This window comes from Hylobates moloch, unplaced genomic scaffold (assembly GCF_009828535.3).
Source record: "Hylobates moloch isolate HMO894 unplaced genomic scaffold, HMol_V3 SCAFFOLD_5, whole genome shotgun sequence".
Classification (NCBI taxonomy): domain Eukaryota; kingdom Metazoa; phylum Chordata; class Mammalia; order Primates; family Hylobatidae; genus Hylobates; species Hylobates moloch.
In genome coordinates, this window is record NW_026652280.1 from 62,176,804 (window position 1) to 62,202,572 (window position 25,769).

Below are 25,769 nucleotides of genomic sequence, written 5' to 3' on the forward strand. Positions count from 1 at the left end.
ACCACGTCCCACTCTTTTTTTGCATTTTTAGTAGACACAGGGTTTCACCATGTTGGCTAGGCTGGTCTTGAACTCCTGACCTCAAATGATCCACCCGCCTCGGCCTCCCAAAGTGTTGGGATTACAGGCATGAGCCACCATGCCCAACCTCCAAATGATTTTCTTTATAAAGAATTTTCTTTATAAAGAAAATTACTGAAACTTCAACATATTCTTATTTGATCAGATCATTCTAACTTATGATCTTAGGACAAATTCAATTCTCCTATCTTGTCTCAGATTTTTGCTAATATATATTTTAATACTTGAAAGGCATAAATTATCTCCATATAAATTGTAATGTGAGGATAGGGCTTTCAGAGACTGTAAATATGTTGAAATGCAACAAAAGGTACACATTTAAATTTTTACATATGCCTCTTTTAAAAAATTATCCTGTTTAACAAGTCAAAACAACTTTTTGACTTTTTTTTTTTTTTTTTTTTGAGACGGAGTCTCGCTCTGTCACCCAGGCTGGAGTGCAGTGGCGCGATCTCGGCTCGCTGCAAGCTCCGCCTCCCGGGTTCACGCCATTCTCCTGCCTCAGCCTCTCCGAGTAGCTGGGACTACAGGCGCCCGCCACCACGCCCGGCTAATTTTTTGTATTTTTAGTAGAGACGGGGTTTCACCGTGGTCTCGATATCCTGACCTCGTGATCCGCCCGCCTCGGCCTCCCAAAATGCTGGGATTACAAGCGTGAGCCACCGCGCCCGGCCAACTTTTTGACTTTTTACCTAGTCTGATTATTAATGTTTTGTTGCTTTTAATTTCTTTTTTTTTTTTTTTTGAGATGGAGTCTCGCTCTGTTGCCCAGGCTGGAGTGCAGTGGTGCGATCTCTTCAGCTCACTGCAAGCTCTGCCTCCCAGGTTCATGCCATTCTCCTGCCTCAGCCTCCCGAGTAGCTGGGACTACAGGCGCCCGCCACGATGCCCGGTTAATTTTTTGTATTTTTAGTAGAGACGGGATTTCACCGTGTTAGCCAGAATGGTCTCGATCTCCTGACCTTGTGATCCACCCGCCTCGGCCTCCCAAAGTGCTGGGATTACAGGCGTGAGCCACTGCACCGGGCTGTTGCTTTTAATTTCTTTCCAATGATTTTCAGGGATTTTTTGGTGGTGGTGGTTATTGTTTTGAGACAGGATCTTGCTGTGTCACCCAGGCTGGAATGCAGTGATGTGGTCATAGCTCATTGCAATCTAGAACTCCTGGGCCCAAATGATCCTCCTGCCTCAGCCTCCTGAGTACCTAGGACTACAGGTAAGCTCCACCAGGCCTAGCTTTTAAAATTTTAATAGAGATGAGGTCTTGCTGTGTTGCTCAGGCTGGTCCCAAACTCCTGAGCTCAAGCAATCCTTCTGCCTCGGCTTCCCAAAGTGCTGGGATTACAAGTGTGAGTCACTGTGCCTAGCCTGATTTTCATTTTGAAATTTGATTTACTTAAATGATTCTGTGAAAAGCCAACATGTATTACATTAGTCAACATCTTTTCCCAGCTGAGCGTTGGGGCTTACCAGTCTGGGCAGCATAGCAAGATCTTGTCTCTACCAAAAAATTAAAAATTGGCTGGGCGCGGTGGCTCATGCTTGTAATCCCAGAACTTTGGGAGGCCGAGGCGGGCGGATCACGAGGTCAGGAGATCGAGACCACGGTGAAACCCCGTCTCTACTAAAAATACAAAAAAAAAAAAAAATTAGCTGGGCGTGGTGGCGGGCGCCTGTAGTCCCAGCTACTCAGAGAGGCTGAGGCAGGAGAATGGTGTGAACCTGGGAGGCGGAGCTTGCAGTGAGCCGAGATTGCGCCACTGCACTCCAGCCTGGGCGACAGAGCGAGACTCCGTCTCAAAAAAAAAAAAAAAAAATTAAAAATTAGCCAGGCGTGGTGTTGTGCACCTTTAGTCCCAACTACTTGGGAGGCTGAGATAGGAGGATTGCTTGAGCCCAGGAGTTTGAGACTGCAGTGAGCCATGGTTGCGTCACTGCACTCCAGCTTGGGCAAGAGAGCAAGGCCCTGTCTCAAAAAAAAAAAAGACAAAACATTGGCCAGGCGCGGTGGCTCACGCCTGTAATCCCAGCACTTTGGGAGGCCGAGGCGAGTGGATCACGAGGTCAGGAGATTGAGACTATCCTGGTTAACACAGTGAAACCCCATCTCTACTAAAAATACAAAAAATTGGCTGGGCGTGGTAGTGGGCACCTGTAGTCCCAGCTACTCAGGAGGCTGAGACAGGAGAATGGCGTGAACCTGGGAGGCGGAGCTTGCAGTGAGCCGAGATCGTGCCACTGCACTCTAGCCTGGGCGACAGAGCGAGACTCCATCTCAAAACAAAACAAAACAAAACAAAACAAAACGAAACAAAACATTTTTTCCCCTAGGCTGCTTGTACAATAAATCTACACAATCTAGAACATCATTTATTTTAAATTCTCTAATTAACAGCTTGATTCAGTCATTTCACAATGTATACGTGTATCAAAACACCATGTTGTATAACATAAGTATATACTTTTGTTAATTGAAAAAAATAAAAGTAAGAAACTTCAAACAAAAAAATAGCCCAGCCAGGCGTGATGGCTCACGCCTGCAATCCCAGTGCTTTGAGAGGCCAAGGTGGGCAGATCACTTGAGGCTAGGAGTTCGAGACCAGTCTGGCCAACATGGTGAAAGCCCATCTCTACTAAAAGTACAAATATTAGCAGAGCATGGTGGTGCATGCCTGTAATCCCAGCTACTTGGGAGGCTGAAGCAGGAGGATCACCTGGACTTGGGAGGTGGAGGTTGCAGTGAGAGGAGATCACGCCACTGCATTCCAGCCTGGGCAAGAATGAGACTCCATCTCAAAAACAAATAGATAAATAAAAATAGCCCTTTCCATTATAGTGTTATTTTCTGGTATCATCTGTAAACCCAGTATTGAAGTGAAAGTGTTGGATTAATTTGAGAAGGAAAAGATATACTTATCAAACACCTTATATTAAATTATTATCTATTATATTATTATTGTATTTATTGAATACCATATATACATATTTAGTCCTCACAACCCTAATGGGACGTGTTATTACCATTGTGTAGCTGAGGAAACTGAGACTCTTCAAAGTTCAGCTTGTCTGTAGTTACCAGCTGTAATGGGGCCCACAGTCTTGGGGTGATTCCGTGAGCTCACACTCTTTCCACACCCTATCCCCGATGAAACAACTTGGAACTGTCTCCATTTTTATTATACTGTTCAATAAAAATTTGGGGGTTGCTTTGGCAGATGATGGTATGCAAGCTCTATTTTCCAAATATCTCAACTTATTTTTCTGCTCTCTCGAATTCCTCCCTCCCCTCCCCCATTCCATTTCCTTGTGACCACATCTGCTTCTTGGAGAGACTTGCAGGATCTGACACATCCTCTTGGTTTCCTAAGTCTTATGACTAGCCAATGCCTGAAATAATGAACTCCTCCAAGGCAAGAAATCTGTTTTGAAGCTTCTCTGCGTAAGTATTAACTTAACACTTAATCTATTATTCGATGCATTTCATTTCCCTTTCTAGGTATCAGTTTTCTGAGCCTGCACCCTTAGGCTAGTACCTTTTTTTTTTTTTAAGTAAGTTTCTGTTTTTTATTTGAGCTCTGTTAGAATCTTAGGTCTATCCTGGTGGCTATAGTTTACTCTGTGCTGCGCCTTTCTGCTTTCTCTCTGCAAAAATTATGGCTTTTTAGCTATATTTCCCCAAACAGGTGAGGTACTGCTCTTATACAAATACTTGAAGTTACAAATCCCACCTGCATTAAAAGGAAAGTGAAGATTTATGACAATGCCTTCCCGTTCTTCTCTTTCAACCCCAAAACCTCCACCATTTTTGAAACAAGGCAAGTTCTTTAGGGCTGGAGGTCTTCAATGGTATACACCGTGAGGTAAAGATCGGCTTTAAAATAAATATGTACCTCCAAGGGAAGAATATTGAACAGGCCATTCATTACTTTTCCTTCAGAAAGCTAAGGTACAACAAGAATAAACTTAACTTGTGAAAGTTTTATGAAAGGATTGCCACCTCCTGCCTTGAGGAAAAGATTAACCTGATTTGGTGAAATATGCTGCTATTTGCAGGCAGGTGCTGGCCTGATTCACCAATTCTGTGTTAATTTGAGCCTGCAGAGGTACCTTTGATCAGCTCTCAGAGCCTCAGCAGTGGCTCGGGAAACATCAAAACGCTGTAGAGCAGGCTCTAATCTCAGCCTTCCTGTATCTATGCCTGCTCACTAGGTTCACACACAACAGCCTGGTTTCCTGGAAGGGCATTTTCCACATTGTGCATTATGGATGATCATCCCGGGCATCAGGATGTGAAGCTCCGCACCCACATCCAGGGGCTATCAAATCTCTCTGCAAAAGGAGAATCTGGACTCAGGCTCGTTTCCAGTGATGTGTATGCAGGTATATGTAAATTAATGCCTGCGTCTAATGCTGGAAGTAACAACAGTTCAGTTGCAGGGAACTCTATTATCATAATGCAGCTGCTAAGTGCAACATATTCTGTCCATGAAGATGACACTTGGTTACAGGTTTGGGTGATAGTAACTGGGGCTTTGGCAGTGGATTGAGAACTCTGAGCTAGAAACATAATGGCAATACCCTTTACTAAGCCAGGGTAGTAGGTCAGATAGCATGGATATTTTTTTGAAAAGTTGAGCTCTTACCCCTTTTTTTTTTTGAGACAAGGTTTCACTTATTGTCCAGGCTGGACAATCATATTTCACAGCAGCCTCACTATCCCAGGCTCAAGTGATCCTCCCACCTCAGCCTCCTGAGTAGCTGGGACTACAGGTGCACACCACCACACTTGGCTAATTAAAAATAAAAATGTACAGGCCAGGCACAGTGGCTCACGCTTGTAATCCCAGCACTTTGGGAGGCCGAGACGTGGGGACCACCTGAGGTTGGGAGTTCAAGACCAGTCTGACCAACATGGAGAAACCCCATCTCTACTAAAAATACAAAATCAGCCAGGTGTGGTGGTGCGTGCCTGTGATCTCAGCTACTCGGGAGGCTGATGCAGGAGAATCGCTTGAACCCGGGAGGTGGAGGTTGCAGTGAGCCGAGATCGCATCATTGCACTCCAGCCTGGGCAACAAAAGCGAAACTCCGTCTCAAAAAAAAAATTTGTACAGACAGGGTCTCTCTATGTTGCCAAGGCCAGTCTCAAACTCCTGGGCTCAAGCGATCCTCCCGCCTCAGCCTCCCAAAGTGCTGGGATTATAGGCATGAGCCACTGCCCTTGGCCTCTCATCCTTTTTACTCTCAATGACAGGTTCATATTTGCCCTTGGGCTTTATTTCCCTTTGCATTTCCCTTAACTCTCCTCCAGAGTCTTACACTCCCATGTTTGGAATTTTAAAAAATTGATGTATTTTTTACATTGCATTGGGAGATATTTTAGAACCACTGGGAAGGTGGGCACGGTGACCGACACCTGTAATTCTAGCACTCTGGGAGGCCGATGCCGGTGGATTACTTGAGGTCAGGATTCAAGACCAGCCTGGCCAACAAAGCGAAACCCTGTCTCTACTAAAAATACAAAAATTAGCCAGGCATGGTAGCGCATGCCTGTAGTTCCAGCTACACATGAGTAGGAGGCTGAGGCATGAGAATCACTGCTACCTGGGAGGCGGAGGTTGCAGTGAGCTGAGATTGTGCCACGGCACTCCAGCCTGCACAACAGTGAGACTTTGTCTCAAAAACAACAACAACAACAAAAAACACTAAGGAAACAGGGGAAAGAGAACTGAACTTCTGTAGCTGCTTAAGTCATTTGGCATCTCTAAATCTGGGCTTCTTCATTTCTCATTACATAAAAAAACAAATATCTAAATTTCAAGGTTGTTGAGGATTAAATGAGGTAACAATGTAGAAACTCTTTAGAGTTTTAGAGCAAAGCTGATTGACCTACAAATGCATGTTATTGTTGGATCTTAGATGAGCAAATCCACCTGGCTCAGGTTCTGACTCTGGTTTCCACTTGCCGCCTGGGAGGTGATTGTCCCCAAGTCCGCCTCTGAGCTGGTCCTGCTGGGTCCTGGCCTCGCCTATTTCCCACACCTCTAGTCTGCCTTTCTCCCGTTTCTTACAACAGCAGCAGCAAAGTTCCCTTCCCCCTGATCCTTAATGCTGTCTTTACTTCTCTCCTGTGATGTTATACAAGGAAGTAGTGTGAGGGCTTCAGGCGGGGCCTGTAGGCTGGAGATAGCGGTGGCTGTTATAGTGCTGATGAGGTCATCATCATCCCTGAAACTAAGCTGTGTGATTTTTTTAACCACTGGCATCACTCCTATAATGCTGAAAATAACACCAGGTCTTTTTTTGTTTTTGTTTTTGTTTTTGAGACAGAGTCTCTCCCTGTCACCCAGGCTGGAGTGCAATGGTGCAGTCTCGGCTCACTGCAACCTCTACCTCCTGGATTCAAGTGATTCTCCTGCCTCAGCCTCCCGAGTAACTGAGATTACAGGTGTATGCCACCACACCCAGCTAATTTTTTGTATCTTCAGTAGAGACGGGGTTTCACCATGTTGGCCAGGCTGGTCTCAAACTCCTGACCTTGTGATCCACCCGCCTCGGCCTCCCAAAGTGCTGGGATTACAGGCGTGAGCCACCGCACCCGGCCCAACACCAGTTCTTAATTACTAAAGGGCTGACCACCCAGAGCCTCTCATCTGCTTTCTCCTTCTCTCTCTGAGCTCACATAAGTAGAACACTCTGAAGAAGCTTCACTCTGCTTTTTGTGATTTTGATATGCAGTAACCGAAGCTGCACCCTGATACAGAAGGAAGAGAACTGAGCTTAGCTCCAGAAGACCTAACTATGACACTAGGCCAGCATAATACTAGCTAGGTGGCTAGGAGTAAACTAACTTCTTTGAGCTAGTTTTCTTGCCAGTAAAGCATAGAGTTGGATTAGATGATATTTTAGGCCTCTGAAAGCTCTAACTTTCTAAGGACATAAATAATACATATAGATCTAGTAACAGCGTAGGCTATTTGAAATCAGTGAAAGTTCCGTAAGATACCTCTCATCCTAAGCCTAGGTGAAAGGTTTGCCATAGAAGAAAATGCAAATAAAAAGGTTCAGTAGAGGGGATCTCAGAATGATGAAATGATTGGTTTCTTTGGGCAAAACCATCAATAGGGTGATTTGAAACTTTCAGGATGACATTTCTGTCCAGAGAAAAGGACAGTCAGCCAGCACAGTGGCTTAGCTCACACCTGCAATCCCAGCACTTTGGGAGGCCAAGACCGATGGATCACTTGATGCCAGGAGTTTGAGACCAGCCTTGCCAACATGGTGAAACCCCATCTCTACTAAACACACAAAAATTAGCCGAGCATGGTGGCCTATGCCTGGTGGCCTATGCTTGTAATCCCAGCTACTTGGGAGGCTGAGGCAGAAGAATCACTTGAACCTGGGAGGTGGAGGTTACAGTAAGCTGAGATTGCACCACTGTACTCCAGCCTGGGAGACAGAATGAGACTCCATCCCAAAAAAAGAAAAAGAAAAAGAAAGTAACAGTCTGGTCTAAGGGTTTTGCTTTAGTAGAAGTAATAGGAATTGATGTGAAGAGGAAGCATCCCGTGATGCCAGGGCAGAGGGTGGAGAGCAGAACACCAGGGTGGTACAGGGCAGAAGAGGGAGGGTGAACAGAAAGGGGTGGAGGAGACAGAGGCAGAAGAGAGAGGGCATCATGGCCTGGTGGGTGGAGCCAGGCCAGCCCTGCTAAGACCAAGGGTGATGTTCTTCACCAGAGGAAGAAGGTGGGAAGACCTCAGGGAGCCTCAAGGACCTCCAAGGATGGAAAACCTGTTATTGATTAGGAGTTGATTAGGAAAATGACTGTGATTGTATCAATGTACACTTAGTTGAGAAGTCAAGGAGCATTTGGAAACCGAGAGAAAAGAGCCTGTTACTTCAAGGAATAAAAATGCGTAACACCTGCAGTCAGGACATAGTGCTTTTAAAACCGAGCTGTCCTTTCAGAGCAGCTGGGCAAGTGTAGGCTTTAATATTAAGCACATTTGGCCAGGCGCTATGGCTCACATCTGTAATCCCAGCACTTTGGGAAGCAGAGGTGGGCAGATCACTTGAGGCCAGGAGTTCGAGACCAGCCTGCCCAACATGGTGAAAGCCCATCTCTACTAAAAATACAAAAATTAGCTGTGTGGTGATGCATGCCTGTAATCCCAGCTACTTGGGAGGCTGAGGCAGGAGAATCGCTTGAACCCGGGAGGTGGAGGTTGCAATGCGCTGAGATTGTGCCACTGCATTCCAGCCTAGGCAACAGAGCAAGATTCTGTCTCAAAAAATAAAAATAAAAAAATAAAAATTAAGCACATAGGGTAAGTCTTATTTGAGAGAGAGCTGCAGCTATGCAAGGCAGAATACTTTGAGTTCAGGACTGCCTTAGGCAAATGTGAAGAGGGGCCAGGTGTGCAGTGAAGCAGGCAGGTAGGAGTAGAGGACTCCGAAGCCTTTGAAATAGACCCAAGATCCCCAGCTCTGGTTGTGCATCTGAATCTTCTGGTAGTGGTTTTCCAATGCAGGTGCCTAAGCTCAGCCCTGGGCCAGCTCTGGAATTCACAGGGCCCAGGGCAAAGTACACATATATAGCCCCTTCCGAAAACACAAAAAACAGTACCATTAAAGGTACTCAAATGTCTTTTTCCTCTCTGCCAACTTGTCTTGGTGTTTTCTGTTGGCTATTTAAAATTGTTTTAAGTAGAGATAAACTACAATTTAAAATTATTCACATGAATTTTTACCACTTGGCTTTACATTGTGCAATAGCAGTTTTCAATGGAAAGATAAGCGCATTTAACTTAGATGCGGAATCAACTAAATTACACAATTTCTATTTCATTGCTTATGCATAGATATATGTTTTATTTTTACTAGAACAGGGGAAACACTACATACAAGTAACTAAGTTTTTTTTCTTTACTTTTTTTTTTGAGATGGAGTCTTGCTCTGTCATCCAGGCTGGAGTGTAGTGGTGCGATAGGGGCTCACTGCAACCTCCGTCTCCCGGGTTCAAGTGATTCTCCTGCTCAACCTCCCAAGTAGCTGGGATTACCGATATGTGCCACCAAGCCTGGCTAATTTTGTACGTTTAGTACAGACAGGTTTTCGCCATCTGGCCAGGCTGGTCTTGAACTCCTGACCTCAAGGTATCGGCCCACCTCGGCCTCCCAAAGTGCTAGGATTACAAGTGCGAGCAACTGTGCAGGGCCTCTTCACTTCTTTTCTTATGAGATGGGGTCTTGCTCTGTTGCTTAGTGCAGTGGTGCCATCATAGCTCACTGCAGCCTTGAACTCTTGGACTCAAGTGATCCTTCTGCCTCAGCCTCTTGAGTAGCTAGGACCACAGGCATGCTCCATCAAGCCCCACTAATTTTTTGTAGTTGTTGTAGAGTTGGGGTCTCGCTATGTTGCCCAGGCTGGTCTCGAACTCCTGGGCTCAGGTGATCCTCCCACCTCGGCTTCCCAGGGTGCTGGGATTACAGGTGTGAGCCACTGCACTGGCTTTTTTTTTCACTTCTTAATATGCTCATATCCTACCATCGCTGTACCTTTGGCTTAGTAAGGAAGGATTGAAAGGAAAAGGAACTGAGGGGTACCTTCTCTTTCCCTGTCTTTGTATGTCATTATTTTCAGCATCAGTGTTAGGCTAATACAAGTGCACCTTGTACTAGCCTTGTACTGTGCTTTGTCTTACTGCATTTTCCAGATACTGCATATTTTACAAATGAAGGTTGGTGGTAACCCTGTGTCAAGCAAGTCTGTTGGCACCATTTTTCCAGTAGCATATGCTCACTTCTGGTCTCTGTCACATTTTTGGTAATTGTCACAGTATTTCAAACTTTTTCATGACCTTTATATGTTAGGGTATTCTGTGACAGTGATTTTATTTATTTATTATTATTATTTTTAACGGAGTCTCACTCTGTTACCCAGGCTGGAGTGCAGGGATACGATCTCGGCTCAATGCAACCTCTGCTGCCCAGGGTTCAAGCGATTCTCCTGCCTCAGCTTCTCGAGTATCTGGGATTACAGGCACCTGCCACTGCACCTGGCTAATTTTTGTAGAGCCGGGGTTTCACCATCTTGGCCAGGCTGGTCTTGAACTCCTGACCTTGTGATCCACCCACCTTTTCTTCCCAAAGTGATGCAATTACAGGCGTGAGCCACCGCGCCCGGGCGACCAGTGATCTTTCATGTTACTATTGTAATTGTTTGGAGTCACCATGAACAGCACATATATAAGACAATTAACTTAATCAATAAACGTGTGTGTTCTGATTGCTCCACTGACTGGCTGTTCCCTCATCTCTCTTCCTCTCCTCGGGTCTCCCTATTCCCGGAGATAAAATGATATTGGAATTAGGCCAATTAATAACTATAATCACCCCGAAGAGTTCAAGTGAAAGGAAGTCAGAGGTCTTTCACTTTCAATCAAAAGCAAGAAATGCTTAAGCTTAGTGAGGAAGGCATGCTGAAAGCTGAGACAGACCAAAAGCTGGGTCTCTTGTGCCAACTAGTTAGCTAAGTTGTGAATGCAAAGGAAATGGTTTTGTTTGTTTGTTTTTGAGACAGAGTCTCACTCTGTTGCCCAGGCTGGAGTGCAATGGCATGATCTCAGCTCACTGCAACCTCCGTCTCCCGGGGTTCAAGCAATTCTCTCCGCCTCAGCCTCCCAAGTAGCTGGGATTACAGGCCCCCGCCACTAAGCCCAGCTAATTTTTTCTATTTTTAGTAGAGATGGGGTTTTGCCATGTTGGCCAGGCTGGTCTCGAAATCCTGACCTCAGGCGATCCACCTGCCTCGGCCTCCCAAAGTGCTGGGATTACAGGCGTGAGCCACTGCGCCTGGCCAAATGTTCTTGAGAGAAATTGAAAGTGCTACTCCAATGAACATACAAGTGATAAGAAAGCAAAACAGCCCTATTGCTGATATGGAGAAAGTTTGAATGGTTTGGATAAAGATCAAACCAGCCACAGCATTCCCTTATGCCAAAGCCTAATCCAGAGCAAGGTCCTAATTCTCTTCAGTTCTGTGAAGGAAGCTGCAGAAGAAAAAGGTGAAAGAGGTGAGGAAGCTGCAGAAGAAAACCTGGAAGTTAGCAGAGCTTGATTCCAGAGGTTTAAGGAAAGAAGCCATCTCCATAACATAAAAGTGCAAGGTGAAGCAGCAAGTGCTGATGGGGAAGCTACAGCAAGTCATCCAGAAGATCTTGCTAAGGTAATTGATGAAGGTGGCTACATTCAATAACAGATTTTCAATGTAGACAGAACAGTTTTCTACTAGTAGAAGATGCCATCTAGACCTTTAATAGCTGGAGAAGAGAAGTCAATGTCTGGCTTTAAGCTTTAAGGGACAGGCTGACTCTCTTATTAGGGGCTACCTCAGCAGGTGATTTTAAGTTGAAGCCAATGCTCACTTACTATTCTAAAAATCCTTGGGTCCTTAAGAATTATGTTGAATCTACTCTTCCTGTGCTCTACAGATGGAACAATACAGCCTGGATGACAGCGTATCTGTTTACATCATGGTTTGCTGATTTTTTTTTTTTTTTGAAACGGAGTCTCACTCTGTCACCCAGGCTGGACTGCAGTGGCATGATCTCGGCTCGCTGCAACCTCCGCCTCCTGGGTTCACGCCATTCTCTTGCCTCAGCCTCCCGAGTAGCTGGGACTACAGGCGTCTGCCACCAAATCCGGCTATTTTTTTGTATTTTTAGTGGAGACAGGGTTTCACCGTGTTAGCCAGGATGGTCTCGATCTCCTGACCTCGTGATCCACCCGCCTCGGCCTCCCAAACTGCTGGGATTACAGTCATGAGCCACTGCGCCTGGCTGGTTTGCTGAATATTTTAAGCCCCCTGTTGAGATCTACTGCTCAGAAAAAAAAATTCCTTCCAAAATATTACTGCTCATTGGCAATGAAGCTAGTCACCCAAGAGCTCTGATGGAGATGTACAAGAAGATGAATGCTGTTTTCATGCCTACTAACACAATATCCATTTGGCAGCTCATGGGTCAAGGAGTCATTTCAACTTTCAAGTCTTATTATTTAAGAAACACAATTTGTAAGGCTAGAGCTACCATAGTGATTCCTCTGATGGATCTGGGCAAAGTCCACTGAAGACCTTCTGGAAAGAATTCACCACTCCAGATGCCATTAGGAACATTTATGATTCATGGGAGGAGGTCAAGATATCAACATTAACAGGAATTTGGAAGATTCCAATTCTCATGGGTAACTTTGAGGGGCTCAAGACTTCAATGGAGGAAGTCACTGCAGATGTGCTGCAAATAGCAAGATAATTAGAATTAGAAGTGGAGCCTGAACATGTGATGGAATTGCTGCAATCTCATGATCACACGTGAATGGATCAGGAGCTGTTTCTTAAGGATGAGCAAAGAAAGTGGTTTCTTGAGATGGAATCTACTCCTGATGAAGATGCTGTGAACACTGTTGACAATGAAAGGCTGGGCACAGTGGCTCACTCCAGTAATCCCAGCATTTCGGGAGGCCAAGGCGGGTGCATCAGCTGAGGTCAGGAGTTTGAGACCAGCCTGGCCAACATGATGAAACCCCGTCTCTACTAAAAATACAAAAATTAGCTGGCTATGGTGGCTGGCGCTTGTAATCCCAGATACTCGGAAGGCTGAGGCAGGAGAATCGCTTGAACAAAGAAAGTGGAGGTTGCAGTGAGCTGAGATCACACCACTGCACTCCAGCCTGGGCGACAAGAGTGAAACTCCGTCTCAAAAAAAAAAACAAAAAAACAAAGGATTTAGAATATTCTGGAAGCTTAGTTGATTGATAAAACAGTGGCAGGGTTTGAAAGAATTGACTCTGTATTAGTCAGTTTCACACTGCTGATAAAGACATACCCGAGACTGGGTAATTTATAAATAAAAAGAGGTTTTTTTTTGTTTGTTTGTTTTTTGAGACGGAGTCTCGCTCTGTCGCCCAGGCTGGAGTGCAGTGGCGCGCTCTCGGCTCACTGCAAGCTCCGCCTCCCAGGTTCATGCCATTCTCCTGCCTCAGCCTCTCCGAGTAGCTGAGACTACAGGCGCCCGCCACTACGCCCGGCTAATTTTTTTTTTTGTATTTTTTGTAGAGACGGGGTTTCACCATGGTCTCGATCTCCTGACCTCGTGATCCGCCCGCCTCGGCCTCCCAAAGTGCTGGGATTACAAGCGTGAGCCACCGTGCCCGGCTTTTTTTTTTTTTTTTTTGAGACAGAGTCTCACTCTGTCGCTGAGGCTGGAGTGCAGCGGCACTGTGTCGGCTCACTGCAACCTCTGTCTCCTGGGTTCAAGCAATTCTCCTGCCTCAGCCACCCAAGTAGCTGGGATAACAGGCATCCACCACCACGCCCGGCTAGTTTTTATATTTTTAATAGAAACAGAGTTTCACCATGTTGGCCTGGCTGGTCTTGAACTCCTGACCTCAGGTGATCCGCCCGCCTTGGCCTCCCAAAATGCTGGGATTACAGGTGTGAGCCACCGCGCCCAGCCGGTTTTTTGTTTGTTTGTTTGTTTGTTTGTTTGTTTGTTTTGTTTTTGAGACGGAGTCTTGCTCTTATTGCTCAGGCTGTGTGCAGTGGCACGATCTTGGCTCACTGCAACCTCCACGTCCTGGATTGAAGCAGTTCTCCTGCCTCAGCCTCCCGAGTAGCTGGGATTACAGGCATGTGCCACCATGCCCGGCTAATTTTTTGCATTTTTATTAGAGATAGGGTTTCACCATGTTGGCCAGGCTGGTCTCTACCTCCTGACCTCAGGTGATCCATCCGCCTCCACCTCCAAAAGTGCTGGGATTACAGGCATGAGCTACTGCGCCCAGCCTAATAAAAAGAGGTTTAATGGACTCACAGTTCCACATGGCTGGGGAGGCCACACAATCATGGCGTAAGGCAAAAGGCACGTCTTATATGGCAGCAGACAAGAGAGCATGAGAGCCGAGCAAAAAGGGGAAAGAAACTTCTTATAAAGCCATCAGATCTGGTGAGACTTACTCACTACCACGAGAACAGTATGGGGGAACCACCCCCATGATTCACTTATCTCCCTCTGGGTCCCTCCCACAACACGTGGGAATTATGGGAGCTACAATTCAAGATGAGATTTGGCCGGGCGCAGTGGCTCGTGCCTGTAATTCCAGCACTTTTATGATCAAGTACTCTCAATTAAAAAAAATTGGGGGCGTACTACCTATATCTGTTTATTTATAAGTTCTATCCATATACTACTGTATAAATAGTCTCATTTTATGAAACATTCAATCAATAGAAAAATACTAAAGACCACACTTGATTTTTTTAAAAAAAAGAAGTGTTAAGGCCGGGCACGGTGGCTCACACCTGTAATCCCAGCACTTTGGGAGGCTGAGGTGGGCGGATTACGAGGTCAGGAGATTGAGACCATCCTGGCCAACATGGTGAAACCCCGTCTCTACTAATAATACAAAAATTGGCCAGGCTGGTGGCGGGTGGCTGTAGTCCCAGCTACTCGGGAGGCTGAGGCGGGAGAACTGCTTGAACCCGGGAGGCGGAGGTTGCGTGAGCCGAGATTGTGTCACTGCACTCCAGCCTGGCAAGAGAGCGAGACTCCGTCTCAAAAAAAAAAAAAAAAAAGATGAGATTTGGGTGAGGACACAGCCAAACCATATCAGACTCCAATTTTGAAAGAAGTCCTACTGTGGGTAAAATGCCATCAAACAGCATCACATGCTACAGAAAAATCTTTCATGAAAAGCAGAGTCCATCGATGTGGCAAACTTCATTGTCATCTTACTTTAGGATGGGGATAGCAAAGTGCTGGTCTGAGTGCAGGGCCCTCTGAGCGAGGAGCCCTTTGTGACTCCAGGGGCTGCATGCTCATGAGTGGCCCTGGCCCCAACTCAGCATTTCTCAACACACGCCTTACTTCGGAGTGGTATATTCTCTACATTTTGCACTGAGGGTCTCTAGAATGAAGGCAGGGTGAGGGGAAAGTAAGAAAGAGCCAGGTCCCAATCACCTGCTAAAGGCCTGGGTGAAAGGATGGAAAGGAAAGGACTCTGGCTAGCCCCTTCTTTCCCTTTCCTCCTATGTCCTCATTTTTCAGTGTAAGTTCAAGAGTTCACTACCACCAAGCTTCAGGTCAGCCCTGGAAAAACTCTGGATAGATTATTTTTGTAACTTTAAGAGTTGGACCAGCTTGAGGCATTGGGGAGGGATATACCCTTCCTCCTCACCCTACATTTTGCTTTCAGACCTTGGGAACCAAAGCTCTATGATGGAAGCCAGGTTGTGGGCAGAGTGCTTATCTCTGAGGCCCCCAGATAAGAAACCCTGGTCTAGGGGAGCTAGAGGGCTAAAGTCTAGTATCATCTCCAATCAAACCTAGCTGGATAAATCCCAAACCCACTTATGGGGAAAGTTGGTGAAGAGCACTCAATCGATTCTTGATATCAAAGCTATACTTTACCCTATGTTCAGGCTCAGATATTAGGTGCTATCCAAACTAGTTTTTCCACAACCTTTCCTAGAAATGGAAATTTAAGATAGTTCATAAAAGTACTACTGTCAGGAGAAGATTGTCTGAGGCTATTACTGCGAAATTATTTTCATGGCATAAGAATCATCAAAATGACTCGGTAGCACAGTACTTGGCAATTCTTTCTTATCATGGCAAGCTTAGAAATTAGACACATTTGTACAGTGTATACAATGGCTCAAGGATGGAGATCTCACTGGGTACTCTCGCTGTTCCAGCCTTATGTGAGCTCCAAGGCCTGCTGTGATCTCAGCATATCTTAACCTAGTCACCCCACATGCCCTGGCATATGGAGTGGGAAGCTCTGCAGGAGTAGACACTTGATGTTCCCTCCCCAATAGCCATTCCCCCTTTCTCCTTTCCAACAGTGTATGTTTTCCATTTGGGGACCATATGGTTCAGGAAAAGGTGATACTCACCCTGGCTTCGAAGGGTGAATGCAGAGTTGGGCTAAGTCAATTGGTGCATCCATGGCCTTGGCCTTGATGACTGGTTCCAGCATGGCACTCCACCAGTCCGTTAAGAATAAAATTCATGGCTTAGCCTAGACCTCTGGAACAAAACTAATCTCATTTCCTTCAGACAGGGTATGCACAGATGTGGAAACAAGAACTGGTGTGTCCATTACACCACTAGGACAGAGAGAACAATGAAGAAACCAAATACTTGGAAGAGGGTAGAGATAATGAATGGAGTCTAGGAGCCCTGATTGTGTCATAAATGTCCGGATAATTCCATACCTGAGGATTATGTGGTTTGTAAACTTGGCACTTAGAAGAACCAATAAAATTATGTTATAGTTTCAACCGGGTCTAGTTACCTTTCCTCTTAATTGTGACTGTCTATATCCTAACTGACACAGGCTCTTATGCCATGTCTAATACTAAGGCATCTATGGCAAGCACTTTTCCAGTAGCAGTAGGGAATAATCTATCCAAATTTTTCATTCATATAGAATTGTCATTAAGAACAAACACCCATTTGAAAGATGTTTGGCCTGGGTTAGACAAATGGTCTCTGACTGTGAGGTGCAATAAAGTGAACTGGGGGCATACAGAAAGCAAACCTACAACACTGTTTAGTTGTTGAGACTCATGGAATAATTGAGTTAAAGCTACTTGCGCCACAGTGACCCGCAACCCCAAGAGATGTAGGGATGGTCAATCATGAAGGATTTCAGAGCAGGCCAGGCACGGTGGCTCAGGCCTGTAATCCTAGCACTTTAGGAAGCCAAGGTGGGAGGATCACTTGAGCCCAGGAGTTCAAGACCAGCTTGGGCAACATGACAAAAACCCGCCTCTACAAAAAAATACAAAATTAGCCAGGCCTGGTGGGGTGCGCCTGTAGTTCCAGCTAATTGAGAGGCTGAGGTGGACGGATCACTTGAGCCTGAGAAGTTGAGGCTGCAGTGAGCTGAGATCGCCCCACTGCACTCCAGCCTGGGTGACAGAGTGAAACTCTTTGTCCACAACAACAACATAAAAGGATTTCAGAGCAGCCAGCTGCAGGAGAATGACCTCCACTTTCAAAGACAAGAACAGCCTTTAATTCTTGATTATGCAAATTCTCAGTTTTATGACCTTGTCTGAGCCTCAATTTCTTCACCTATAAAATGGGAATAGCATCCGTGTTATGGAGATTTCATAAGGATAAATGAGGTGATGGATGGTGATGTGCTTGGTAAAGCATAAATATTATACAAACATGGTGAATTATTTGTAGAGCTTTTTTTTTTGTTTTTTTGTTTTTGAGACAGGGTCTTGCTCTGTCACCCAGGTTGGAGTGCCATGGCATGGTCACAGCTCACTGTAGCCTCAACCTGCTGGGCTTAAGTGATCCTCCTACCTCAGCCACAAGTATCTGGGACTACAGGTGTGCACCACCATGCTTGGTCTCAAACTCCTGAGCTCAAGTAACCCTCCCACCTTGGCTTCCCAAAGTGCTGGGGTTACAGGCATGAGCCACTGCACCCAGCCTGCCTGCTGCTTTAATCTTATTGACATGTCATAAAGTCGATGATAAAGTTAGGGTTATACGTCTAGAATATGTTAGCCAATCCCTGTGGGCTTCTGAGCAGCCACCCAATACAGTAAAAGCTTCCTCCCTGCCTGCCTGCATGGGTCGGACGTTCTGTTTCCAGCCGTGTCGCTGCTGCTGGCCTGACTGAACTTGCATAAGTCACTTACAAATCTCCACCCCAGTGTCTTCATATGCAAATGCAGGTAATAAATCTCACATGTATGGAGAAAGACCATGATGCTGTGTGCTTTCCTCCTCCTCACCTCTTTATGCATCCTTTTCCGGGTTCAGTCAGAGGTGCCCACAGGCCTTGAGGACCACAAGGAGTGTGATGGCAAAAGGGCAGGGAAAGAGACATACGTCTTGCTCATTGGTTTTGCTTTCAAAGTACGTTTTTTTTTTTTTTTTTTTTTGAGAGACAAAGTCTTGCTCTTGCCCAGGCTGGAGCACAACGGGAAGGTCATAGTTACCTGCAGCCTCAAACTCTTTGGCTCAAGGGATCCTCCTGCCCCAGCCTGCTAAGTAGCTGGAACTACAGGTATGTACCACCAGGTTTGGCAAATTTTTTTGTTTTTTATAGAGATGAGGTCTCACCATGTTGCCCAGGCAGGTCTCAAACTCCTGACCTCAAGAGATCCTCCTGCCTCAGCCTCCCAAAGTGCTTGGATTACAGGCGTGAGCCATTGCACCTGGCCTCAAAGTATACTTTTGAAATCAAAAGAGGGAATGGAGCAGCAAGCCATAGGGTTTGTGCTGTAAAAATAGGATGAAAAGAGAAGTGAGGAGTTGGCAGACTCACCCCAGCAGGGAAGTGAGGTGAGGGGATAAGGGTGATGAGGCCAAGGTCACCACAAAAGATCACCAGTGCTGCAGGGGTGAGGAAGAGAAAGATGGGGCATCCTGGCCTTGGAGATAGTCGGGGCTGGTGATGAGAGGTGCTGATACAAAGGGAGACAGCAAAAGAGTCAGGCAAATGAAAGTCTTCCAAACCAAGCCCATGCTAGGCGCTGTGTGCAGTTTGGGGGCTTGGGACTCACTACCCCAAAATATGACACCTTGATATTTGAGAACTGAAGAAGCAAGAAGTTCACTCTCTGATCTTCTCTGCCATTGTCCCCTGAAGAAGGCCATAAAAGAATTTTCTGACCTTCCTCTGGAGTGGGTCATAAGATCCTCATGTGTGGCCGGGCGCGGTGGCTCACGCCTGTACTCCCAGCACCTTGGGAGGCCGAGGCGGGCGGATCACGAGGTCAGGAGATCGAGACCATCCTGGCTAACACGGTGAAACCCTGTCTCTACTAAAAATACAAAAAATTAGCCGGGCGAGGTGGCAGGCGCCTGTAGTCCCAGCTACGCAGGAGGCTGAGGCAGGAGAATGGCGTGAACCCCGGGTGGCGGAGCCTGCAGTGAGCCGAGATCGCGCCACTGCACTCCAGCCTGGGTGAAAGAGCGAGACTCCATCTCAAAAACAAAAAACAAAAAACAACAAAAAAAAAAAAAAAAAAAAAAAAGATCCTCATGTGTGAGGTGCCCTTTGTATACCCAGAGAAAAGGAGCACTCTTTTTTTTTTTTTTGACGTAAGTCCTCACTGTCTTGCTCTGTCACCCAGGCTGGAGTGCAGTGGCACAATCACTGCAGCCTTGACCTGCTGGGCTCAAGCGATCCTCCCACCTCTCAGCCTCCCAGGTAGCTGAGACTACAGGCTAATTTTTACATTTTTTTTGTAGAGACAGTAGTCTCCATGTGTTGCCCAGGCTGATCTCGAACTCCTGGGCTCAAGGGATCCGCTCACCTGGGCCTCCCAAAGTGCTCAGATTATAGACATGAGCCACACACTGGGCCAAAGAATCCTTAGCAATGAACACGCAGGAACACAAAGAAGAATCTGAGTAAACTGGCCTTGCTAAGTTCCCTCTAGTTTATTACTATTACATCACACTCCCTTTATCTCATCACACTTCTCCTCCACTGTCCCCTCTTTATCAAGTTTAACATAAAAACATGTTTTCCTGTTTCTTTGAGCCTTGGTTTCCAAAGGCTCTTGTGTTACATGAAATTTAAATAAATTGGTATGCTCTTGTTAATCTGTCTTTTGCTATAAGTGCCTCAGCCATGGACCTAGCAATGGGTAAGGAAAAGAATATTTTCTCCCCTACAGCACCCCTGGTGGCAGGCTCTGTTTTAGAGAGTATCGCCTTTTGTGCTATTTAAGTCAAGGCAGCTGTTCCTCCAGCTGCCCGCCTACTGCCCATGGTTCATCCTATAGATAAAGCCCCAGACTTTCTCCACATGGACACACAAAACAGGGCAGGATAACTGACACCAGCGGCTCAGTGGTGGAGGAAGCGAAGCCCCAGCTCCTGAACTAGGGCGGCATGGCTCAGTGGCTATGTGCACTGTGAGGGGTCCTTAGGAAGATGTTGGGAGAATCAAATAAGATAGACATGTAGGGGTGTGCTTTAAAATTTCTAAAGTATTGGCAGTATAACTATATATAGGATTTTCCTGGATTATAAACCTCTCACCCAAATTCAACTTGAGGCAAATTGCTCCAGAGAGCATGTAGTAACATTTCAGATACGGAAAAGCTGGCTTTCTGGCTTGTAATATTTCTATTATCCCACGAATTCTCATTGCATCAGCTCTGGGTCGCTGTGGTTGTGTCTTCTTTTTTGTGTATTTTTGGAATTTGAGGTTTCAAATTTCAAGTTTTTCTGCTTCTGGTTCAACCACCCTTTCTTTAAAAAATTGTCTAAACGTACTGTAGCCCTCATCTTACCGGATGGGGAGAATTTAGTACTTCCCTCCAACCACCAATATTGCTGAGAATTTTAGGGGAGGGATCCAGGAGCTTACATTCTTATTGACATCCACTCCAAGTTTTCAGTTTTGCCAAAGTGTCACCTCGTCTTCTACACTTAATGTCTCCTTTCCTCCCACCCCCATACATACATATACATATATATATTTATGTATATATACACATATATATGTGTATATATACATATACACAGCGTGCCTGGCCTGCTCTGAAATCCTTCTTGATTGACCATCCCTCATCTCTTGGGGTTGTGGGTCATTGTGGCACAAGTAGCTTTAAGTCAATTGCTCCATGAGTCTCAACAACTAAACAGTGTTGTAGGTTTGCTTTCTGTATGCCCCAGTTCACTTTATTGCACCTCACAGTCAAGAGACCATTTGTCTAACCCAGGCCAAACATCTTTCAAATGGGTGTTTGTTCTTAATTTGGATAGATTGTTCCCTACTGTGGCCGGGCGCGGTGGCTCACGCTTGTAATCCCAGCACTTTGGGAGGACGAGGCGGGCGGATCACGAGGTCAGAAGATCGAGACCACGGTGAAACCCCGTCTCTACTAAAAATACAAAAAATTAGCCGGGCGTGGTGGCGGGCGCCTGTAGTCCCAGCTACTCGGAGAGGCTGAGGCAGGAGAATGGCGTGAACCTGGGAGGCGGAGCTTGCAGTGAGCCGAGATTGCGCCACTGCACTCCAGCCTGGGCGACAGAGCGAGACTGTGTCTCAAAAAAAAAAAAAAAAAAAGATTGTTCCCTACTGTATATATAAGTATATATGTGTATATATACACATGGAGAGAGAGAGAGAGAGAGAATTGTAATATGTAAAGTTAATTTCTTTCTTATATATTTATTTATTCTTGTTTTTTTTTGTTGTTTTTTTTTGATGATGGAGTCTCGCTTTGTCTCCCAGGCTGGAGTACAGTAGTGCGATCTCTGCTCACTGCAACCTCTGCCTCCCAGGTTCAAGCAATTCTCCTTTCCTCAGCCTCCTGAATAGCTGGGATTACAGGCGCCCACTACCATGCCTGGCTAATTTTTGTATTTTTAGTAGAGACGGGGTTTCGCCATGTTGGCCAGGTTGGTCTCAGACTCCTGACCTCAGGAGATCCACCTGCCTTGGCCTCCCAAAGTGCTAGGATTAAAGGCCTGAACCACTGTGCCCGGCTGGTTTAAGAACCATTTTATGCAGACTGCTTTTGGGTGCTTTTGACATCTACTCTTCTCCTTGTACCCCACATCCTGAATGTATGGAGTCATTTGGACTGCGTGCATGTGTGAGTGTGAGTGTGTGTGTGTGTACATGGAAGAAGGTACTGGGTTTAGGTCCAAATCAACATGATACAGAATAGAAGCATCATATCTGGAAGCAGGAACCCAAAGGCTAACAAGACCCCAGGCTCTAAGTCTCTGCTGGAGAATTAATAGAAATCCTATGCAATCACTTTGGGCTTCAACAGATAGAGAACTGGTGTGGGGAGAGGAGGAAAAATGGAGTGGGTAGCTCAAAATAATGTCACCTCTTGGGCCTCAGAAAGCCTATGTAATCTCTGATATTTATGCACATCTAAGTCTACATGTACATACATAAATACGATCAGCAGTCCTGTGAGCTATTTTAAAGCAGGGAGGAGCAGGAGAGATGAATCTGGAGACTAGTTAGATCAGCAAATTATAATCTGTAGGAAAATCCACATAGATTTCCAAGTGAGAGAGGAGGAAGCAGCAGTGATTTGAGGGAAGGAAGAACACGATGCTTCTGAACTAAAAACCAGGACGCTTGGTCTGACAAAGGACTTTTTTTTTTTCTGGGCTGTATGTGTACCAATACCGATACCTATAGACAAAATCGATTAACATCTAAATTGTCCTAGAAAATTCAGGATCTGCAGTTTCCTCCCTTATTGTTCAAATCTCATTCTTGTATAAAGTATCTAGAGAGAAATTTTGAGCTTGGTTGTAGAGGAAATTGATTGCTGTAAAGGTTGATTGCAACAAGGTGTCTGTCCACAGGCCAGTGTGCCTGAGGATCTTTTCATGACAGAGACTATCACCATCTTTTTCTTGTATAGGAATTGGCCTCTCAGATTTTAAGACCATAACTGCGATTTTTTTTTTTTTTTTTTTTTTTTTAAGACAGAATCTCACTCTGTCTCCCAGGCTGGAGTGCAGTGGCGCAATCTCGGCTCACTGCAACCTCCGCCTCTTGGGTTCAAGAGATTTTCCTGCCTCAGCTTCCCAAGTAGCTGGAATTACAGGTACGTGCCACCAAGCCCGGCAAATTTTTGTATTTTTAGTAGAGGTGGGGTTTCGCCATGTTGGCCAGGCTGGTCTTGAATTTCTGACCTCAAGTGATCCACCTGCCTTGGCCTCCCAAAGTGCTAGGATTACAGGCATGAGCCACTGCACCCACCTCTTTTTTTTTTTTTTTTTTTAACAGAGTCTTATTCTGTTGCCCAGACTAGAGTGCAACAGCGTGATCTCGACTCACCACAACCTCCGCCTCTGCCTCCTGGGTTCAAGTGATTCTCCTGCCTCAGCCTCCCGAATAGCTGGGATTACAGGCATGCAGCACCACGCCTGGCTAATTTTCTGTATTTTTAGTAGAGACAAGGTTTCACCATGTTGATCAGGCTGGTCTTGAACTCCTGACCTCAAGTGATCCGACCACCTTGGCCTCCCAAAGTGCTGGGATTACTGGTGTGAGCCACTGTGCCGGGCTCCTAACTGAGAATTAATAGTACTAGTTACTATGTTAAAAATGGACTACACATGACCAATTAGTCTTCATTCTGGGGTTATATAAAAGCAGGAAAGTGGTAGATAAGAAAATTGTCGTGGGGTACAGTGGCTGTTCCTGTAATCCTAGCCACTCTGGAGGCTGAGGCAGGAGGATCACTTGAGGCCAGGACTTTGAGACCAGCCTGGGCAACATAGTGAGAACTTGTCTCTAAAAAAAAGAAGGCCGGGCGAGGTGGCTCATGCCTGTAATCTCAGCACTTTGGGAGGCTGAGGCGGGTGGATCATGAGGTCAGGAGATTGAGACCATCCTGGCTAACACGGTGAAACCCCATCTCTACTAAAGGTACAAAAAAATAGCCGGGCGTGGTGACGGGTGCCTGTAATACCAGCTACTCGGGAGGCTGAGGCAGGAGAATGGCATGAACCCGGGAGGTGGAGTTTGCAGTGAGCCAAGATCACGCCACTGCACTCCAGCCTGGGTGATAGAGCAAGACTCCGTCTCAAAAAAATAAAAAAATAAATAAAAATAAAATTAAAAAAATAAAATTAAAAATAAAAAAAGAAAACTGTCATTTTAGGTCATTCCTTATAAGATGCTGATTCTCTCTGCATAGATACCTAATCTATGCAGAAAAGTCTCATTTCATAGTAATTAATTCACATATTATTATTATTGCAAAGTATATTTTGGAAAATAAATCGATATAAACTAGTCACTGTATCAGAATGTGCTGTGCAATGTTGAGCTTTCTGCCTGCTGCGTTCTAATTCTCAGAATGACTGCCAAAGAGCCAGGCTGACCAAGAAGTTTAACCTCAACGGGAAACCTCACACCAGACTGATACACTCATTTATGCCCCAGACAAATGCCCCTTAGATACAAATCGAGAAATTGTTTGTGTCCCACTAGTAAGTGGGTCATACATTTCCTAGTAATGCTTTAGGTGAGGATAGATTTTTTTTTTTTCCTAGTACACAGTCCACTAGTTCTTACTTGTCTTTGCCCTGTAATATGAGTTAAAATACAACTCCCATGATGAGTGGGTCATTCTAGCCATGATACTTCCTTGTGACTGAGTTTTCAAATACTCACTGCTCCCACCTTCCTCCTAGTCTTGGCTCAGCCTACTTCTTTTGCTTCAAATGCCTCTGCAGTAGGGATTCTCAACCTCAGCTGCACAAAAACCTGCAAAACATAGATGCATTTGTCTAATATAATTGGTTTGCTGTGCAGGTTTCTCAAAGCTTCCCAGGTCGAAAAGCACTGCTGGACAGCAGAGTCTTGGAGGCTGGCCCATGATCTCTGGCATTAGCCTCAACGGGGTGAATTGTGAGAAATCCAGGCAGATTGTCAGAATAGACTTACAAATTTAGGATCTGCTTGGGGGCCCCAAGCGATTCTTAGGAACGCAGATGTTTGAGAATCATTGCTCTGAAGGCTGTCAAAAGCCTGCAAGTCAAACTCCACTTCTTCCATAAATCTTTGCCTATCTCCACTCCAACTCATCACTTTGTGTGTCTATGAGTGTATTTTGTAAAAGGTAGAATGCTTTGGCCGTTTTCCAGTTTTTGTTGGGTTTGCTTCTATTGCATTTGCAGTGTGCAACCTTTTCCTTCTTTCTCACCTTTCAAGCAGTAGAGTGTGGCTACAAGAGGGTGGGGACAGCTTAGTCCATTGTTTTATATTTAATAAAGAAATCAGCCAGGCACAGTGGCTTACGCCTGTAATCCCAGCGCTTTGGGAGGCCAAGGTGGGTGGATCACCTGAGGTCAGGAGTTCGAGACTAGCCTGACTGACATGGTGAAACCCCGTGTCTACTAAAAACACAAAAATTAGCTGGGCATGGTGGCACGCACCTGTAATCCCAGTTACTTGGGAGGCTGAGTCAGGAGAATTGCTTGAACCCAGGAGGTGGAGGTTGCAGTGAGCCGAGATCACACCGTTGCACTCCAGCTTGGGCGACAAGAGCAAAAAATCCGTCTTAAAAAAAAGAAAAAAGAAAGAAAGAAAGAAAAGAAATTGCCGAATAAATTCAGTGCCAAAGCATAGTCTTTCCAGATCTGGGCCAGAGATATTAAACAGACCTTAGAAAATGGCAGCTGCTGTGTGAAGTCCTCTGTGTGCTCTTTCACACTGGGGAAGAGTCGTCCTAATGTGTGTTAAAAGGCACAGAGCTGTTGGCTTAAACGCAGCTGAAACTACTGTCCAGGGTCACAGCACAGACACCCATAATAAGTCTTTTGCCCAGCGAGGAGAGGCTGAGACTGCAGGGCGGAAAGGGTGGCACCCTCGAGCGTGACAAAGGGATACATCTGGGAAATGAAGAGTTCCTGCTCACAGACGAGCAGGTCTCAAAAGTCATGGGCTCTGATATGGGCCCTGTCTGAACAGGAAAACCAGGACGTCTCATCTGTCAGGTCTGCTTTAGAAGAAAAGAAACGAAAAAAAAATACTGACTGAAATATTGCTTACTTCCTAGAGAGAAGGACACTTTCTTGGATTGAACCCCAAAGGATGTTGAACTTAACAAGGATGTCAGAATTAACCCCACCTTATTCTGGGACCACTTGCCTG

The 25,769-nt window shown here is 45.6% G+C and overlaps 1 long non-coding RNA gene across 2 annotated transcripts; it reads left to right on the forward strand.

Moving 5' to 3' along the window:
• Positions 1–1,256: 1,256 nt before the first annotated feature.
• On the forward strand, positions 1,257–25,769 carry LOC116468716 (uncharacterized). 2 transcript variants are annotated; one of them, XR_009213427.1, is made up of 4 exons: positions 1,257–1,297; positions 3,421–3,520; positions 4,291–4,461; positions 25,675–25,769. It is a non-coding gene; the product is annotated as an uncharacterized LOC116468716 (long non-coding RNA). The 2 variants fall into 2 exon arrangements; XR_009213426.1 differs by lacking the exon at positions 25,675–25,769 and adding an exon at positions 16,202–16,359.